Source organism: Xiphophorus maculatus, chromosome 23, assembly GCF_002775205.1.
Source record: "Xiphophorus maculatus strain JP 163 A chromosome 23, X_maculatus-5.0-male, whole genome shotgun sequence".
Classification (NCBI taxonomy): Eukaryota; Metazoa; Chordata; class Actinopteri; order Cyprinodontiformes; family Poeciliidae; genus Xiphophorus; species Xiphophorus maculatus.
In genome coordinates this window covers 23,195,095-23,209,311 of record NC_036465.1, presented here as the reverse complement: position 1 = coordinate 23,209,311, position 14,217 = coordinate 23,195,095, and positions in this window count along the sequence as shown.

Sequence of the window (14,217 nt, the reverse complement as noted above, 5' to 3'; positions counted from 1 at the left end):
TTGACTAACAGCTGGATTGTCAAAGTTCATTCTCCAAGTTTTAGGCTTCTGCAGCTCCTACCATGGTCTGCAAGACTACAGTCTTGCCATTAATGCTGATTAATGGTCCATCTGTTTAATGCTGTCCTCGACTGACCTACCAAGTTTAGGTGAATGTCTTTGCCACGGTAAGTGTAAAGTTGTGCTATGGTGTTGACATTTATGGATGACGGATTTAACAGCACACCGTGAGATGTTCAGAACTTTGAGAAATGGTTTCATAGCCTCCCCCGACTTTAAACGTCTCTACTTTATGTCTTCGTCCACTAATGAGAGTGTAAAAAAACCTCAGGTTAAATGCTGCACAGTTGACTCAACGCACCAGTTAGAGGATTTCTGAAAGCAGATTTCACTTTCCATGTGAAGGGGATGGATTACAGATCTGTTCTTTTCATGTTTTTAAATCATAAAAAAAACAAAAAAACTTAAAACCAATTTTTTCTTCTCTTAGCTAATCTCAACCATGCTCTATTTTACATTGTGTCATGTCATTATTTTTGGTTTTATCAAATTCGTACCCTGTATCTAGAGGCTCCACCGTGAACGCTGACTGAGACCATTATTACAAGAGAAAGCCGTTTGTTGTCACAGCCGTCGCATCGTGCAGTGCTCTGTCCACCGCGCGTAAGCAAGACTAATATTACTGGTCACATGGGATTAAAAACAGGGCACAAATAAATAAATAAATTCAACTTGGCAGAGAGTTAAAAGTGCATGTCAAGTCAGCTCGCTGCTCTTTTCTCATACATCAAAAACCAGAGAGTTTGACATGACTCTCCTGACCGTGCCAAAAACACTTGGCATCATCTAATTGTCTTTGCATAAATCTCACGATCATTTATCTCGACACAACACAACAAAATGCTAATGGTAACATTTTAGGGATGGGAACGGCATAGAGGGGGGAAAAAAAAACCAAAACGCTCTACTCACAAAGAGTGATTTATTACCCGGTGCAACTGGGTCACACATTAATTTTGCTCTTTATATAAAATGCCCGTTGCATAAATAAAAAAGCTCAGGAAAAGAAACAAAGAAAACCCCAACAACATCTCGTGTGCGGGAACATGTTCATGCACATTTGCAGCCTTCGCCGTCAGCTCGCACAGAGGAAAATGTCACAGTGTCGAGAGGATGTTTATCTGGAGGAGACAGAGCTGATGGCTCGGCGGGGCCCCTGTAGGCTCTCCTACCTCTCACCACGATGCGATCTGCATGCGTGTTGGCGTGCGTGCATGTGTGCGCGTGTATGTGTATGTGTGTGCCCTTTTGATTGTTATGTGTGTTGTCTTCTGACTGACACAGAACGATGGGAGATGCCAGTGTTTGGCGGCGCGCTCCAGCAGACACACATCGGATGTGACACCGCCGAGCCAGCGGTGTGACAGGCATGTGACAGGGCAGAGCTGGTCCTAAATAACTTCATAGGCTCCATTACGCTGCCAAAACACTGGACACGCCATCTTCCATTTCCCATTTACCCTTCATGGTCACAGAACCCTTTACTATTCACAAATGGAGTGCTGATTGGACCCAACCTTTCGCTCAGTATAGATTAATCATACATAGATGCAAGCTTGCAAGCACACTGAATAAGACCCCCCCCCCCCCCCCCCCCCCACACACACACACACACACACACTTCTCCTCCCTTCAACCCCCTCTTTGCAAATCAAAGACAAAAGCTGAGCGGGGTGCTTAGTGCCGGGAGTTGCCCAGCCGCAGTGGTGATTATCCTGAAGGAAGCATCAGTTGTTGGTGTTTACCTCCACTCTAACCCTCTGATTTTTTGACACCGGCGAGCATTCGTCAAGAGCGGCTTTGAGAGGGTTGAAGGTGACCGAAGATGAATGCGTCATTAGTCCTGACACAAATTAGGAAAAGTGGAAGAAAATGGGGTGTAGGAGACAGAGGAGGAGGGAAAAACCTCTGGCGACTGCAGCGTGGGGATTTCACATAGAACAAAACCGGGTGGAAAAAAGAGGTACAGAAAATGGGATGCAATGCTAACTTTAAAGCTAATTATAAAACAGCATGAGGTACATTTCCTTTGTGGTATCTGGATAGTTTAAAAACACACACACGCCCACCCCCCCACACACACAATAAGATAACAAATTATGGACTTTCAGAACAAAAACAAAGATTTTTGAAAGTGTGCAAGTAACTCCAGTTATTCATGTAGTGAGCGTCCAGGTCACACGTTGTCATGTGGTGTTGCAGGGATTGACACAACACAGCAAGAACAATAGCAAATAATGAGGATGGAGTTTCAGGGTGATTTATTGGCTTTAGTAGACGCTGTAGTTGAAGAACAACCTTTGACTGATTTTGATGTGAATTCTGAAGAATTTTCATCTGGTCTGACTGACATTTCTCTCCCCCCCCGAGGATTACGACTCTGAAGGAGAAAAATCTGACGACCAGACAGAGGGAGCGTTCCAGCTGCAGGGGGTTAAACCCTCTATGTTTGAGTCAGAATGCCATGATTGATGTGAAGGAAGAGGCTGAGGCCAAGGCAAACGGTGACAACAAAAATAATCGTCTTCAAAAGTTAGCCTAGTGCAGATCTTTTTTATATTCATTACTGAAGCTTTCTACATGCTGTAGTTACACCAAATACTCTCCACTTGTAAATACCATATTTAGCTGGTATCGCCTAAACTAGATATGCAATTCATACAGCAGTAGCACAAATGACATGCAGATGCCATTCACAAATTTGATTCATAACTAGCATTTGATTAAGGTAAGCGGAGTGAAGGACTTGATTTTGTGACTTGTGCATAACTGACTGGACTAGGCGTCAGTCTGTCAGCTTGCCAGTCATTTTATCATTTTGGCCACTTGCTAAGTTGTGGAAACAGTTTTTTTTGGGAGGTCCTTGCAAAAATGCATTTTTTGTTGTTGTTGTTGAGGCTAGAGCTGTGTCTGAATGGTCCCAATCAATTGTCTAAAAACCCAGAATTTTAAGAAAAATCAATAAATCCTCAAAATGGGGGGAAGCTAACAATAATAGGGGGTTAATTTAAGTTTTTATAACCTTGGGGTGCATTGCTCTATTTGTGGATGGAGTAGTGGCTAAAATCCTGTATTTTAGGCTGCTGGTTGTTGTTGTTCCTGGTAGGCGGTGGTTTTACCTGCACTCAATCAAGATTCGTAATGCCGGTCTTCATTTTGACTTATAATCATAAAGTCATTTATTTTCAGTACATTGTCCATTGTCTTGCCATTTCCATTTAAAACAACATAAATCCGACATAAATCCAAAACAAAGAACAGTAGAAAACCGTTTGCCCCCTTCCCATTAGCTACACCTGAACAGAATCACACTTGATTCTGAACATCCTCAGAACTCAAAATGAAATGCTCCCCCTGGCGATAAACACAGAAAAGGATAAATGGCTACTACAGATGGTATAAGAGTCCAATGGGAAAATTTCCAAAGGCCTACAAGACATAGAAAGGGATGAGAACGTTTTGTCTTCCATGGCACCATTGTGCAAATGACAACCTGGTAGAAAATTTTAAAGTTTACCGCATTCTTGGCAGAATTGGAGCAATCAAAGCCGATTATGTGAACCGATACAGCCTGTAGCCTCGGCTGGCATCCCTTCTGAACTTTGATTCAAAACATTTGAACTACCGTTTACTACATATATAACTTCAAATTAATCTCACTTCAGAAATCCATAACTATCCCTTAAAGTGATCCTAAGGGGAAAATTGAGCAACCCATAGCCAAGCAGGTAGATGTGGGTGCACAACTAGCGAGTGACGGGGGGGTAAAAAGAGGGTCAAAAGGGAATGTTCAACCTTTCATCTCACATGGTGATAGAGAAATGTGTGCATGTACACATGAAGCCTTTGATGGCTGCAGCTCTCACATTACATGCTGTAAGAGGTTATGATCTGATGCACTGCCAGCTTTGCACACTTCTTATATCATGGAGGACTTTGATGTCTTGCCTGTTTGCCGAGCCAAACATTCACTTTAGCCATTTATAATGAGGATAGTGAAGTGGATGTTAAACCTTAAAGCCTGTTAGTCTGCACGTCTGACAGGGAGATTGCTTGTCATCGCTTAGCCGGTTTAGCTCATTCGAGTGCAGTGACATTTCTACTATTACCTCCCCGACTACTTTGCAAGCTGCTAATAGGCGACTTGCTCAGAAGCCACATCCTATTTAAACACGGGAGAGGTAAACAAAATGAATTATGAATTGTGCCATCAAATGCAAAGACGCATGAATCATTTATGGACACAAAGTATTTGTAGACATGTGTTGGCGGTCGATAAGATCTTTCAGATATTGACAGAACAGGATCCTTGTTTTTTTTCCCCCCACCCCGATTAGAGGATGATGTGTGATAACCAGTAAACACGGACTGCGGGAGAGGGTTTGATAAGACAGGTGAAGGCTGAGATAAAGACAGCAGAAACGGGTGCCGGTGGTAATTCTTTAAATTGTTGAAGCAGAGCTCGCGGCACATTATTTCCAATGAGCTCCGTTGATTTTGCTGCATCCTATCCGTGCAACATCCAGATGAATCTCAATAAACAGTCAACCCTTTTTCTGATATCGCGCTTCCCAAGGCGTAGCGGCACACCGCACAATCACAAATTCAAATGGAAGGAGAACAAGGAAGGAATTTATCCTTCACACCCTTGTTTAATTTGTCGCATTGTGGTTAACTGAACTATGTGGCTGCTGAACTTTTGTCTAAAGGTATGTGAGGCTCAGATGGGAGGCATTTCAAGCATTTAATAAAGAGACAAAAGCCAAAAGAAGGAGGTAGAAGGAAGAATAAATGTAGGAGGACTTTCAAATACAAGAAGTGGATACACTCTGTGCCGTGCATCTACCTTCTAACTAAAGTTGAAGCACGTTCCAAGGCACAGGCCCACACACCCCAGGATGGAGCTGTGTGTGTTAATGCCTGGAGCTCTCCAGCCGTGCAGACGCCTCAGGGGAGACATCCCGATAATGCAAACTAACTCCGGCTCACGGTCCCAAGGGACGGAAAAACAAAAGATAATGCTCCATCTACTTTTATCTCATTAAGCAGTCTATAACTCGCCTAATTGTTTACGAAGGGATTTGGAACAATATCCGGCCCAGGGTTTATGATTTTGGTGTGTGCGAGTGCATACGTGTTGCTGATCACTCTGACCCACACATGTAGGAGGAAGTGGAAGGGGGTTGCATTTGTGATTCATTGCTGTTGTGAATTAAAGATTGGTTTTAATTAGGATGAGTATGGATGTGCAGGCTAATAAGATAAAGCAAGAGATTAGGAGACAAAGGGCCGGGTTTTAATTCCCCCCTCGCTTCCATTCGTCACTTTGGAGTCGACGCTAGCAGAGTAAACAGTTTTAGAAAGACTTGTGCACACATCTGGCTCGGGAACAAAAGCACAACTCCAAAAAGATTTCGTAATTCAAAGATGATGTTTTGCCTTTGCAGCCAAGTCATGGGAGCCTACTTCCCCAGCGTCCTCTTCTCCCTGTGTTTTTCTGCTTGTTAGATATTCTGCCAGCAGCACCCTCCTCTCCTTTCCCCGACCCCATGCTTTTCAATCTGTCCATCGGAGCACTTGAGCTTTGATCTTCTCACCCAGGCCCACTCATTGCAGCCCTGCAGCCCCCTTTGCTCCCTCTTTTCCAACTCCACTCATCTTTATTACCTCACATATATATATATATATATATATATATATATATATATATATATATCCATCTCTCACTCCCTGCATCATGTTTCTCAACCAACCCAATCTCATGCTCCATGACCGTGCACGTGGGAGAAGAAGAAGAAAAAAAATTGCCCCCAAGGTGCTTATTAGCACAGAGCTTTTAATTACAGTTTGCACATCGATCAAATGTTGCATTACTAGTTGGTCCCCATCGCCCGGTTAATGTAGTGATGGATCACCTGTGAGGTTCTGCACCGGTCATCTGTGGCAGTCGGATGCAGATTGCTCAAGCGCAGGGAAAGCCGGGCTCATCTGTGATGTTGACAGTGCAGGTATTACGGGATAATGAACAGCATAAAAAGGTATATCAAAAAAGAGCAAACCACAAGAGAGAGAGAGAGAGAGAGAGAGAGAGAGAGGGGAGTAAAAGGGAGTACCTCATTTAGTAGAAGAGTAAGCAATCTATGTCACAACAGCTTCATAGCTCACTTTTCATAGCTCAGGACTAATGTCTCAGCAAGATCTAGAAAAACTCATCCATGCATTTGTCTTTGGTCGCATTGATTACTGCAACAGTGTCTTCACATGTCTGCCCAAAAAGTAAATCAGATAGATGCAGCTGATCCAGAAAAAAACACACCAACAGCTGCCAGTCTTTACAACTGATGGCTGCTATCCATCACCGCCTTCTTTCCTTGTCAAAAAGTTTACGATGAAATGACAAGTTTGGTTGCCTACTTGTTTGTTTGTGCTATTTTTATGGTGAAATAAAAGCGATGTTAGTGGGCCACTATCTTCAGAGCATAACATCACGTGCAAAGGGTCAATATCTAATAAACATACAAGATCAAGCAGCAAATGCCTGAAAGGCAAAACAAAAACCCCATATTCTAATGTATATTTTTGAAAAAACAAAACATCTGATGTTAAGTGTCACCATTCGGGAATCAAACATTGCTGTCTCATCCAAAAGAGCCGATTGCTCACTCAGTCCACCGAACCCATGTAAATATAACAAAAGTATAACTTTGAAGCATCAAGCGTCATGTACTGAGCCAGCACCTGCTGAAAAACAAAGGGGGAAAAAAGTTAGTGCAGACATCCTCAACATGCAGAAAACAGCCAAGTAGTCTGAAGAGCAGAGAGACAAAGACGCTGAATCTGTGGGAGTCACTTGAAGACGGGGCTGGGTGAATTTTATATAACCATACATCAAAGAAACAGCTGACCCCAATCCTCTATTCAGCTGAGACACATCAAGAGCGCGTGGCAGGTAACGAGAAGATCTGAGAGGAAAGCTGAGGTTTGTGCTCAGCCAGCTCATCGAATGCCCTCCCAACAGCTCACAAAGGCACCTCTCCCCCTGCTAACACTACATACTGTACATGCCTCACTGTGATGTGTACTCTCATGTATTACAATGCTTTTGTCTCATGTAGCCTTTGGTGCTGTGATGTTTTGGTATTACCTTGATTAAAGTAGAGAGGGAGGGAAATGTGATTAGAAAGGAAGGAAAATGCGAACGTGTGGGAAAAATGTAGGCATGTCTTTTACACAGAGTGAGAATTCTTCTTCTTCTTATTATTATTATTATTATTATTAATAAATTACAGACTTTAGGGTTTCTATGTAGCCTGGATACAGAATGAAGAATGAACATTCTGAATGAAGAAAAGTCAATGTCAATCTGTCCATCTTTTAACTAAAACTAGTTTAAGAAAGGACAGAGAGGCCTGGAAGTGTAAAAAGTAGGAAATTTCGGCCTGAAAAATATGCACAACCCCTGAACCTCGGCTACACATCCAATAAAATGATAAATGATCAACATCAAAAAATACTGTGCTTGGATTTTTTTTTCTTTACCAAATGTGGAAAAATGTCCCAGTGACTTCGACCTGAGGACATTAAGAGGCAAATAAATAAACAGAGGGTTTGCATATTGGGAAGCTGTCACCTCTCAGCCAGCATCTGCTCACTTGCAGCTTGATGAAGAGCCGTCTTTCCCGGGCGAGCCTCCGGACTCGAGGCCAATGAATCAGCCCCAGTGGACACATTGGCAGTTGTCATGTAATGATATTGCCTGAGTGTTAGCTGAGGAAGTAACTTTAACAGACATCCTTTAGTTGACACACGGCATATACGCTTACGTCATTTTCAAGTGGAGATTTAAGAAGTAGACAAAGAAAACGAAAAATGTGTGCAGATATGGCTGTGAAATGAAATAAAAAAGAAGATAAAGTGCTTCATATTTTCTAATCTAATCAGATACCAATTATCTGATACAAAATTCTTTTAGGCTAGATTAATTTTCAGCTTATTTAAGAAAGGACTCTAAGCTGTTACCGCTGTGTATTTATCAAACAGATAAAAGTCAAATGGCTGCACAGACAGTGGAAATAAAAATGATGAAATGTCTATAAGTAAGCTAATTGGTGATATATATATATATATATATATATATATATATATATATATATATATATATATATATATATGCTATTTTGTATGCACATTTTAAGGCCTTAGTGTTGTGTTAATGTTCATGATGTTGTTTGTCCATTAATGCCTCATTTCTCAGGACAGTTGCATTTATGCTGAGGTTTAGTTTCAGGCAAGTTCCTAATGTGTTTATGTAAACAACATACAGACAGCATTAAAAAGACGTATTAATTTCCTTTAACTTCACAATGATACGCTGCTTTTTCTTGTTTTGTCATATAAGAACCTGATGAAATGAAGATTGAAGATTCTGGTTGTAGAATTTCCTAAAGGAGGATAGATTAAAATGATATGAGTAGTTGCACAAGAGACAGTGATATTAAAGTGCATTGCATCCTAATTAGTCTTTCTAAAACTGCGGCCATTACATTTTAAATGATCGCACTTGACGTAATCTGCTGGCAGATTGGTCACATGTATCTAACTCAAGATCACCTGATAATCATGTGGTCAGTTTGCTCCTTTCTTTATGCACCATAATAGCGAGGCAATCTCATTCTCTGTCATTGTGTTAGTTAATAGAGAAAATTGTTTTGTGAAACCGTGCAGCTAAGTGGCTGCCATCTCATGTGCTTCATGGTCTAAGCACTGGGAATAAGGGTATTATTTATCATTAACTGCTCATTTTAGTTCGACTCCGTTGCACAGCTCGCTCTGTCAGTCCTCAACCTGAAGCCTACGTATTGCACAGCAGTTGGCCAAATCAGAAGGGAGTGGTCGAGACTGGGAGTTGTGCTTCCAGGCAAGCTCGAGTAATTGTGGTTTTGCAAAGATTTAGTTAAGTGTAAGGTGATGACAAAGCATTTGTGCCAGGACCGAGGCACGGAGAGCCCCAGCCTAATTTAACACCTGCCTTGCACTGGGCTGGAATGGAGCACCCATGTGTCTAATTTTTAGCACAAGCCCATTTGCTTGTCAGTATTTTGAACACAAGTACATATGTATTTTGGTGACTAATCAGTTATATTTAATGTGAAATAATGAAGTTTTAAAAATTCTTGAGCTGGCCTTATGATGGACAGCAGAGAGGTGACAGCAAAAGGGCTACAGTTGTTGCCTGCGAGAATCCAGTAAGATACTATTGCTGATCAATTATACCCTTGTTTATTTGTAAACCTTTCATACAGGCAATAAAGGACATCCCACTCCATCTGGCTCAGTTGGATTGGATAAATAAACTTCATCCAGAATATAGCAGCTTGTTTTATTGGGGGGTTTTTGTCTTCCCCACCATGAGGTTCGTGTGAACTCTACTGAGCACAAACGGAAAGCAATTTGTATCAGGTTGAGTATTTTTTTATTGTAGTAGTTCATCTTAACAATACTTTTATCGTTGGAAATCCTGATTACCTCTGTTTAATTTAATTGGTGCAACAGGACAGTTGGATATGTCAATAGCAGCACAAAACAAGACATGTATTCACTGGATGCAACCCAAATGTAGATTGATTTTCTACATCTGTTTTTGGGGCTGTATTATAGTAAAACTAAGCAAGTGCCATGAAGTTTTCAGCATCTAAATAAAGCTCAATGAAACATTCAAAAGAAGGAGCTCGGACATTCTCCGTTCACATGTATGTGCTAACAGCAATTTTCCCCTAACTGTTCTGAACAACTATGCATATTTAAACCTAAAAAGGTCAAGCGAAAGAAGACAATGTGTTAACAGATGCCTTTATGGCTCCGTAGGAAATGGAATGGCCAACTGTATGCAAACACGCTCCAGAGGAGTGATCTGTCCTCTTCTGTTAGCTCCTGTATTTTGCTACCGTAATGACTCCTGTCAGAGGCCCATCACTTCCAGTATCATTCTGCTGCTTTGACAAGATGCATTATAAATGAGTACATAGAGATCCACATATGTACACACACTCCTACGCTTTATCCTTCTGTGTTAAGATCATCCTTCAGAGTTTTCTGTCATGCAGAAAAAAATGAGAAAAGAAAGAATTTCACATAAATTAAACCACATCATGCCTTTTCAGAGAAGCAACAGCCTTAGGATTTCTCAGGGCTTGTTGTATTGGAGCCATATAAAGATTTTTCAGATTTTTGACATTATGTTCAGCTTTCATCTGTTTTATTTAGACCTTTTGAAAGACCAATAACAAACACTGTGTAATTGTAAAGTGGAAGAAACTTGAAGCATAGTTTTTGTGGTAATTATTCAAATAATCTGTAAAGTGTGGCATGTGTCCTACTGTCCTGCAGGTTTCATACGCAACCCTGTTCTAACAATCAAGAGAATCATGAGAATCTCTTGATTGTTCCAACAATCAAGAGAATGACTCATTACCAGGCAAAACTGAAGAGGTAATTCAATCCTTTGATTCAGCTGTGTTGGAGCAGGGATGCATCTAAAACCTCCAGCACAGCAGATATGAAGGACCAGAGTTGGAGACGCCTGAATTACACTGTCAGGCATCTGGGTTGTTGTATTCGTGTGGTTGGTTTCTCTCTGAATTACCTTACGCATCCACTGGAGGGCAGCGTGGAGATCCTGGTGCTGGTCCACTTCTCAGGGCTGGAGCCAGCAGGTGTGCTGCACCTGTACACCTGCAACTGGTTGACTGCAATCAGCAGGAGGATAAGAGTAACTTGGGACGCCTGAGATCCTGGTAAAACATTCAGTTATTTAAACCATGACTGCAAACGTAGGTCTCTCTGCTCTCCTCTATCAGTATTCTGCTACCTTTTAGTTTCTGGATTATTTTTTGATTGCACATTACAAGACTTCCACATAATCACACCAGACACTGATCTCATTGACTTTCACACTCCATACTAGAAACTTTGAATTTGAACCTTATTTTGTGTTGAATACACTTACTGTTTAGAAAATTGTCTCTGAGCCTTTATCGTGGCGTCGTCTGTGAACCCTGAACTTCTGTGGCATGCTGGGATTTCTCCCGGGGAGCTGGTTATATACTCTGATAAAAATATAAACCCTTTCTTGCATTGAATTTGCTGATTAAATAAATGTAAAAGTGTCAAATAAATACCTATTGCTGTTAAATTAATGTTATGTTAATCAATTGTGAGTTTCTCCCAGATCTTGAAATTACTAAAATTTATAAGCTGAACTCAAATGCACAATTTACCAACTTAAATCCTCTGAAATGGCCATTTAAAGCAAGTAATGAAAAAGCATCGGGTGGCTTTTTTTTTACTTTGACTAATATAAAAAAATCAAAATCACTATTTTTCTCGAATATTGATGGGGGTTTTTTCCTCCGTTTCTGCTCTAGCCGCTTTGTTTCTGTTTTTGTCGTGAAACGTCAAACATGAAAGATGTAATTTAATACTGATATGGATTGAGATGGTATTTTTGTAGAAATCCTGCACTGCATGTAGACAGGATGAAGCTCTATGAAAGAATGGAAATGCAAATTAATCTGTAAATCAATTTCATCAGGTTTTTATGTATATATATATATAATTTGATAGTTCACCAAAGAATATTAAGCACTCTAGCAATTGCGTTGCAAACTAACTCCAAAGGCCCCTCTTTGTTAAGCATGCAAACAGATTAGCGATCGTTAATGCTACCTGTGTGAGAACAGGCTTATGTTTCCCTTGGTGCAAGATGTGAACAAAGGTTCTGGCGATAAAAATAAAAAGCCCAAGTGAGGCAGTCATATCAGAGGCCTCTAAGAGCTTGTGGAATTAAGGGGAAAACTTCTTTTCTTTTTTTTCTAAAGCATTTCCATGCACTGATTAAATAAACATGAAGGACTGGCAGCCGCTAGATGTGCAGCTCTCAAGTGTCTGTGGGTATTTTTTAGGTAAACTGACAAGGAATTGACCATGCTGCTTTAATAGTCAGCTCGGGTTTGATGGAGTGCAAGGAATTTGAAATTAGTTTGGTGTGAGTAAAGAGCTCAATGTATTTAAAAAGCAAGCAGGATACATGGCCTGACCATCTATCCTGTGCGCGCGCGCGTGTGTGTGTGTGTGTGTGTGTGTACGTATGCCTTTTTTATTTTAGTATACATGTGACAGTACTATGTGCAAGGGGAACAGAGAGAGTTCATGAAAATGCCTTAACCTGCAGCACAGCAATGTGAGCGTACACGCATACACAGACTCGCATGCACATTCCTCCAGTAGACCAATATATCATGGCTCTCACAGACCAAATGAGGCAATCGCTCAAAATTATTTGCATATAAACTAATGAAATATTACTGGGTAAAACTCAGTTGAATGTTAATTACAAAGGTAATGCACTATTTGCTGATTAATGGATCGTCTCTCTTTTGGGCATGGGATGCAGCAAGCAAGCGGATGATCAGCATGGGGATGGGGGGAGCGGGAAAAAAAGCGGTTCCAGAGGAAGTAAGCAGGTGTGTGAAATGTGCCGAGCAAGGAAAGGGGGAAGAAAAAGAGGAGGGAAGAATGAGAGGAGAGGGGGAAGCATTGTTGGGAAGCAAACAGTTGTTCTAAGTTGAATGGACATGGTTACACACCACCAACTCTTGTTTCACTGGAGTGGGTGGACTGAAAATGCATTATTCATTCATACATCATTAATTATGAATCCACCATACGCAGGATGGGAGGTGTAAAGTATTCAAGTCAAAGCAGTTTTTTTTTTTTTTCTGCTCAGGATAGACAAAACATATTTTATCTCGCTTTTTGACCTCGAAGTTTGTAACAAGGTCCTTATTATTCCAGAGAGTTACGCCGGTTGTAACAAAGAACATAAAAAACGCAACTCTTATCACTCCTTACAGAGTAAATCCAGAGACTGAAATAATTCTGTTTGAACCTTTTTGTTGTTGTTGTTGTTATGATGGTATTGTGTACCTTAACATGAATTGCATTTTTTTCCTACTACTACTTAAGTGAATATTTATGATTTGAAAGATCCGTCTAAAACAAATGTAAACTAGAACTGCGAGCAGTTATGACGGGTTCCTCGCCCGACCCGGCAGGTGCCCCACCCACGCAGACATCACTTCACATGGGCTTTGATATGTGGTTCAACCAGGATTCGAATCTGCACTCTCAGATTACTGGCCATGTTGCCTTACTCAGTGAGCTATTGTACTTTAGCTACTTATGTCAGCAGTGTGTCCAAAACAAATACAAACAGGAAGTCACTTAACGTTAAAAAGTACACTTAATACCAAAAGCCTTTGATAAAGACCTTTAAATCTCTGTGTGTAAATATACAGAAGGAATATACTGTTACTTTGAACCTGCACACATGCAAAACAATCTTTGAGCAGAACTCAGTTTAATTCACAAAGAATATACCAGGACGCAAACGTAACTAATGTATAAACGAAATATATAATCAATTAAATCCAATCTTGTGTCTATATTCAATCATACACATTCTTGTTCAAGCCTAGCTTTCATACAATGAAGTCAGAATCAATTTATAATCCCAATTGGTAAAAATCAATCAATCAATCAATCAAATTTTATTTGTATAGCACATTTCAGCAGCAAGGCATTTCAAAGTGCTTTACATCATAACAAACACAGAATCACAATGCAATATAGAATCAATCATTAAGTCAAGTTACATCAATAAATTTGATGTCCAACAAAAAGTCCAACATGCGAAGCATAACTTTATTACAATCAGTTATAGAATAAGTTACTTTGGCAAAATGTGTTTTAAGCTATTTATTAAGAAGTCATTATTCGTGTGGTGAATAATTATTCACCACATGCACAGTTTCCTTTAAGGAGGCTTAAAAACTAGTAATTCAAAAACAATGCGTTGAATTGTAAAACAAATGCAATGAGACGTAATGTCTGCGTTGTTCCATTTTGTTTACAATTCTCAGGTGTCCATTTCTGCTGATGTGGCTTTTTTTTCTGCATCCAGGCTTCTGCCAGACAAATCTTTACGCAATATTTCAACACTTTTAATTTGGGAAACAGAGTTCCTAATGATTGAGTAACCAGGGGCTACAAACTTCATTGCCTTTTCCTTCAGACTGAAAACTTCCAACTTCACCATCA